This window comes from Podarcis filfolensis (assembly GCF_964270895.1).
Source record: "Podarcis filfolensis genome assembly, chromosome: 12".
Classification (NCBI taxonomy): domain Eukaryota; kingdom Metazoa; phylum Chordata; class Lepidosauria; order Squamata; family Lacertidae; genus Podarcis; species Podarcis filfolensis.
In genome coordinates this window covers 42,610,148-42,617,401 of record NC_139614.1, presented here as the reverse complement: position 1 = coordinate 42,617,401, position 7,254 = coordinate 42,610,148, and the positions used below count along the sequence as shown (strand labels likewise).

General features: G+C 44.3%; 1 long non-coding RNA gene across 2 annotated transcripts in view; it reads right to left on the bottom strand.

The window, feature by feature from the left end:
- Positions 1 to 6,456, bottom strand: part of LOC310746269 — a 467,056-nt gene extending 460,600 nt beyond the window's left edge. The window contains exons 1-2 of one of the 2 annotated variants that reach the window (XR_014540557.1): positions 5,956 to 6,397; positions 3,324 to 4,680 (exon numbers count right to left, since the gene is read on the bottom strand). This is a non-coding gene — a long non-coding RNA (uncharacterized lncRNA). Of the gene's footprint in view, positions 1 to 982; positions 4,681 to 5,955 lie in introns of those variants that run through there. The other variant, XR_014540556.1, reaches the window with a different exon arrangement.
- Between the last annotated feature and the right edge of the window lie 798 nt (positions 6,457 to 7,254).

Sequence of the window (7,254 nt, the reverse complement as noted above, 5' to 3'; positions counted from 1 at the left end):
CGGCGCTCATCTCGCTTTATTGGCCGAGGGAGCCGGCGTACAGCTTCCGGGTCATGTGGCCAGCATGATCAAGCCACTTCTGGCACTTTGATGTGCTTTCGAACTGCTAGGTTGGCAGGAGCAGGGACCGAGCAACGGGAGCTCACCCCGTCACGGGGACTCAAACCGCCGACCTTCTGATCGGCAAGTCCTAGGCTCTGTGGTTTAACCCACAGCACCACCCGCGTCCCATACCTTACCTTTACCTTACTGTGCATCAAAGTATTGGCTGCACTTACTCAGTAGGGTCAAAACCCTTCGAGAATTTCTCATTCACACACTTAGGGAGACAAACACAAGAGCTGGACCCGGCTCCCAAAAGCGAGGCTTGTCTTCTGCAGGAATCGTGTCCTTTGTCTCCGGTGTCAAAACATCAGCATACCTCACTTGTCTATCTAATCTTCTCACCTGAACTATTTATGGTATTTTTCTAGTGCCTGTCACTGAAGTATTCAAACATTGGTAGGGGGGGGGGGAATCCCTCAGAAATGTCATTTATGCACACTAATTCTTTGCAACATTCTGATCTCTCCAAGTTTCGCAATCCCCCTGCCTTCTTTGTCTCTGTTTTAGGTGCTGCTTGCTTGTTGACTCTCTGCTTTCTATCAGCTTGACAGGTTTAAACAGCCATAGTAGAATTCCTTTGGCTTGAATGTTGGGCTAGTTGCCTTCTCTGCCAGCTCAGAACCCGATACAAAGACTCCAGATGGTCACAGTAGTAGATCTATGCTTTTGATATAAATCACTTGGCCTTTGGATGGAAGCCTTTGAAACGACACCCTGTTCAAGTGCTCCTTGTAGAAAGAGGCTACTCCTCCCAGCTTTAAGAAAACACATACTGTTTCTACTAGAATATTAAAACTGTGTGGAGCTTGGAGGGTTGTCTCCTTGTTATTACTTAAGAAGTACCAGATGAGTTTCAATGTAATGACAACACAATGTGGAAAACAATACGGAATAGCATTTTATTGCGCGCGCACACACGCACACACATTTTGAACCTTTTCCATGGAGAAATTACTTTTGTTCACACCCACCTTTGAGATCTTTCCCTTTGGAAACTTCTGCACTACTGCAATTCAGTTGCAAATGAAGCACAATCATCTCCTATCTAAACAAAGCTGAAGTAAGGGTAATGGCCCATTGTCCGATTTATCCGTTGCTATCCCACCCTAAAACTTCAAGAGGATTAAGGAAGCAAACTAGCTTTACACATAGACCAAAGGACCTTTGAGGACCTCATGAGTAAAAATAATTCCTTGTCTTTAAACCCATTATTTCTATGTGGATCTGTGCCCTAAAAAAAAAAGTAGTATAAATTTATTTAGAAAGTTTTGTGAACTGCAAAGAGTTGCCTAAGCGAGGCATAGGCAAACTCAGCCCTCCAGATGTTTTGGGACTACAACTCCCATCATCCCTGACCACTGGTCCTGTTAGCTAGGGATGATGGGAGTTGTAGTCCCAAAACACCTGGAGGGCCGAGTTTGCCTATGCCTGGCCTAAGCAGTATACATGATAATAAAATTAAATTGTAGGAAAAAGTCACTAAAATCTAATCTATCTATCTCCACTGGAGAATTTAGGTCCACTAATTTAAGTGGGTGTACCCTGAGTGAAACTTAGCTCAGTTCCAGCCACAAGAAAACTTCATGTCCCATTCTGATCTGCTTTTATTGATGCTCCATTAAGCCACATCAGTTTCTTTGGATCATAAGATAAAGTTGTGCTGCTCTTCCCATTATTGTAGTCAAGGTTTTGTGGTGCATATACATGTATTTCCAGCTAGCTCGCTGCTTCCTAGAAGGTGGAGGTGGGGAGTTAACAATGTCCTGCTAAAAAAACCAACAGTGTAAGGATATCTGCTATTTTTGTAAGGAATTTTTGACCTGGGCGGAAGGAAGGCATTTTAAGAGGTATTTCACATTCAACACAAGCGAGTGCATACAGAGAATATGCGAGGTGGAAAAGGTACTATAAATCTTTTATTGCTCTGCGTCTGGGATGACCACGTTAGTCAAGACTCAGTTATGCAGATTTTTCCAAAACTAATGACAATAAAAACTTTACAGCTCACTGGGCCTTCACATACTTTTTGCTCACACTCTGTCCTTTATTTCTTCTGATCCTTTGCCCCATTTCTTTGTACAGAAATAGAAAACAGTCTTGTAGCATGTCAGACCGTCAGTTCATCCAGCACAGTGTTTGTCTGCAGCAACTGACAGAGGCTGTCCAGGGCTTCAGACCAGGAGTCTTGCTCAGTCTGACCTGGATATCCCGGGGATTGAAACTAGGACCTTATTTATTTATTTTACTACATTTCTAGGCTAGATCTACACTGACCTGTTTAACTTTATTCCCCCCCATTAGAACAATATTAGGCATGCCGCTCTAAAATGTCACAGGGCATACTTGTTATTGTTATTATTTGCAATGGTTTTTCCCATCAAATGTAAGTAATACCCAGCCACACCATTCCCAAAATACTGTTTCTTTCCCTGCTGCTGGTTGCTAGTTTCTCTGCTCCACCCTCTGGCATCACATTTTAATTCTTCCTCCCTCCCTCCATGTCCTTTGTTACCTACCCCTCAAATACCATTGGAGAGGGGTCGGTGTTTGAAGGCAGTAAAAAAAAGGTAAAATGCTACATAGAGACATATGAGCAGTTTTTCAACGATACAGCAGCAGAAAACAATTAAAATTAGGCAATAAAAAACCAAGGTATTAACACATTATGAATGTAAAAAGTAGGATTTCATGTGTCCATCTACATCAGGCATAGGCAAACTCGGGTCTCCAAATGTTTTGAGACTACAACTCCCATCATCCCTAGCTAACAGGACCAGTGGTCAGGGATGATGGGAACTGTAGTCTCAAAACATCTGGAGGGCTGAGTTCGTCTATGAAAACTACATTATCAAAACCATTCCTTAACCCTTCCATGATATTAAAAACCAGGAGTGTAGATCTGTCCCAGCCAACTTTTCTTCAAGGGACCTTGAGGTAGCATACATAGTTCTCCTCCCCCACCATTTTATCCTCACAACAGCAACTCTTTGAGGTAGTTGTTCATTGGTGCTGGTAGGGAGGCACAAGCCCAATAGTAGGTGGAACCAGAGCCAATGGCAGGCAGAGTCATCCCCTGATTGGTTGTAAGCAAGAAGGCAGGCAGGCAGGGACTGGCTGAGGGCAAAATGAGGTTGGTGGGGCAGTGCACCATTTGCCCTAAGCAACCAGCCTCCACTGGCTGCAGGGTGTCCAAAGGCAATAGGATTCGCCCATGTTACTATGCCCATTCCCTCTCTCACCCATCCAGATGTGCCGCATAATGAGTTTGCAATCTGTCGTCGTGACAACTCTGGGGATCAGGGTTCATTGCCAGTCTGATGGCATCCTTGGGTCAGAGCATGATCACTAATAGTGTGGAATAGTACTACTACTGTACTGGGGCAGCCTTCTGTTGCCCCACATGTGAACTCCGTCACAGTCCTGCCTATTCTTTCATCTGGGTTTATATTGCATATTGGCACTGAGATTTGCAGAATGGTGTAACTTTCTTTTGCAAGCTGCTCTGTGGATGCATTTCAGTGGAGGGGGGAAACAACACAACTATACTGCACAAAATAATAAAAAGAATGGGTAGTTCTATGGCAGCCGCAGTCTGGGTATGGATAGCTTTGCCATGCAGGCCTCCAGTCCTTCTAATAAATAAATTAAGGGTGTCCCCCATTAAGCATCTATTCCTGATTGTTTGTTTTCTTCTTTCCTTCCACATCACCATGAGTCATGCTGTGTGATTTTTTAAAAAATAATAGTAAAAGCAGGTCACAAGAAAGTTGTCCAAATTTGTCACGTTGTGCCACAGCTAGCGATTTATTGGCTAGCTGTTGTGCAGCAAATGTTCTCTGTCTCTCTATAGAGGTCACTCTGCTTTAAAAAAGAAAGAAAAAGAAATCCGGCAAACGAGAAAACAAAGGCCACTTGGGTTTGATACGTTCAGAGCAAATAGTTATCATCTGATTGAAGAACAATGACTCCTTAGAATGCTCAAACAGTGTTTGTTATTGTTTGGGAGCATGTGCTCTGCGGTCATCATATGATAAAACATACTGATACGGAAAAGGAGTGTGTAGCAGACACCCTCGGATCAGCTGTTCCTATCCAATTTTGGCAAGCTGCAGGAGGAAGCTATCAGGCGGGCTGCAATATGCCAATGCTGTTTGAACCACATTAGTCACTTGCTTTATTGTCTGGGCGGTTATCAAAGGAGTTTGTTGCTTCTTCCTTCTTCCTTCTTGGATTCACAAAATTCCAAAGTGTTCTTTTGCTTGGGAGAATGTGAAATTGTGGGGCATAGTGCTTTGTACAAACGATAGGCGTTTGCTGCTGAAACATTAGTGAATGGTACAGAGGGACAGATTCCACCCTGGGCCTGAAAGCTTCCATCTGCAATGGAATGATTTCTTGCACAAACTTGCAGCCTCCACCAGCAGTATTCAATGACTGAATGTGCTTCAATGCATCAGGATGTAGGCACAGGAATGATAAGAAACATGCAGTGGTGTTGCCTGGTATCCAGATTTGAGCATGCTAAATGTCTATGTTTGCATGTATCACCTTGAGAAAATGTCTCATTATTCCAGACTGAAAAGAAAACACTTATATTTGATATACAGTGGTACCTTGGTTTACGAACTTAATCCGTTCCAGAAGTCTGTTCTTAAACCAAAGTATTCTTAGACCAAAGTGTGCTTTCCCATAGCAGCGGGGGACTCAATTTACAAATGGAACACACTCAACAGGAAGCAGAACATGTTCTGCTTCCAAGGCAAAGTTCACAAACCAAAACACCTACTTCTGGGTTTGCAGCGTTCTTAATCCAAGTTGTTCATAAACTAATCTGTTCTTAAACCAAGGTACCACTGTATAGATCTAGATGATCTAGATATAGGACTGTCAGTGGTTTGGTTCAGATGTGGTGGCACTGTGGTCTAAACCACAGCGCCTCTTGGGCTTGCCGATGGTAAGGTCGGCAGTTCAAATCCCCGTCACGGGGTGAGTTCCCATTGCTTTGCCCCAGCTCCTGCAAACCTAGCAGTTCGAAAGCATACCAGCATGAGTAGATAAATAGGTACCACTGTGGCGGAAAGGTAAACGGTGTTTCTGTGCACTCTGGCTTCCGTCACGGTGTCCCATTATGCCAGAAGTGGTTTCGCCATGCTGGCCACATGACCCAGAAAGCTGTCTATGGACAAACACTGGCCCCATCAGCCTGGAAACAGAGATGAGCACTGCACTCCATAGTCTAATTCAACTGGACCTAACCATCCAGGAGTCCTTTACGTTAGTGCTAAACCATAAATAAGTGTTGCCTGAATGAGCTAAGCCTTGTGTGTGCCATCCTCCTCATTCCATTCCGGTGATGCTATAAGGAGGAGATTGGAAACAACCACTTTCTATTTAATTCTCACCACAGTCTATTTTAACGCCCCAAAGACCAAGCTGTGCTTACTGCAAACCATGGTGCAGTAACTTTCCAAGATGATAAATTATGTGTTGAGCTTAACTTGTTTCAGTGAACCATAATTTACATTAACCACAGAATGTCCTTTCAGACTGTCAGGACTGGGTCATATCTAGAGGGAGCCAGGGGCTGAGAACCAGGAGTCTGGATGGGAGAGCAATCAGGGTTGGAGAACAAGCCAGGAGTCATGACTGAAGAGCAGGATCAGACAGCAATTTAGGAGAGCAGACCTAAGGACAATCTAGGTGTCAAGACCAAAGTAGATCTCAGACACATAAAGGTTCACTAGTTAGTGCTCAGGCAAGGGCTGCACATCCCATTTTGCCAAATGAGGCAAAATGAGAAAGTGCCACCCTGCCCTGCTGCCATGCCACCCCCGCCAAAATTTCCCTTACCTCCATTGTGCGGCAGCACTCGTCAAGTGGCAGCAGTGACAAGAAGTTCCAGTGATATCTCACAGAGCTCTTGCAAGATCTTCATGGAGAGCACAAGATCTCACCGGAAACTGCCTGGGCTGCTGGCACCCCTTCTCCACTGGTGGTGATGGGGACAATGCCTTGTGGGCTTCTTCTGCCTGAGGTGGCTGCCTCAGCTTGTTCCATGTGTGAGCCAGCCCTGAGCTCAGATAGACCTTGTTGCTCAGGCAAGACTCCAATGAGATGGGAAGTCTTCTTATGCTCCTCCCTACACAGGAGGAGCCAATGGTCACCCTGGACACATGGAGTTGGACCAAAACCAGAACAATATTTGTGGAGAGGCTGAAGACATGCAGTTCATTACATGGGGCAATAGTGAGCAGTTCTGGATGAGGACAACATAATATGCCATGGCTAAACAGGGGTCAGATGCTTCAATCTTCTTGTAACCACATCATAAATACAGAGAAGAGGGAGGGAAGGAGGACTTTGCAAGCCCGGGGCTTGTTTGTCCTTGCTTACTGTATGTAACACTAAACAGCACTTCCATGCTACATTCAAACTGGGTCAACATATCACAGGACCTGTGCTGGAAGTTTTCCACAACCATCAAAGTTACATTCCTATTGCTGAACCTAAGTTTCATTACTGGGCCCATGGTGCAGCTGATTGATCTCGTCTATGAATTAAGCAAACCCTGAGTTGGACTCACTGGGGGCTGCAGTTCAGTACAGAGCATTAAACCTGGCAACCATGTATAACCCCCTAGGGTGTTTAATGTGAAATTAAGGTTTTACTCTCAGAAATGGGAACAGTGGACTCTGGCAAGCAAGCATTGAACGAATGGTCACTACGGGACAATCAAACTGTGCATATTTTATCACCCAATACTCCATAGATTTCATGCCTTCTCTCAAGACTGGTTATCTTCTCGTTATTTGAAACTTAAACATCACACACAATTTATATAACCTTATTCATTTAAACTGATTTATACCCACGGCAAGTTAAGCTGGGAGAAAAGGGAGAAAAGTGGTATTGATTAACCTGCCATATGGCATACACTATGATGCTAGCTACCTCAGGAATGCTTCAGTGGTTTCGTTAGAAACGGCCGGTGGGATAGGATGAAATTTTCTTGACAGCGCTGGATGTCCAGTCTATCAGCAAGGGCTCTTTCTGTGTCATATATGGCTACCACAGCCTCCGGAGATCAACTGAGCAGCATACAGAATAATAACAACATCACGATATGTGTGTGGAGTGAATAAATTAGCA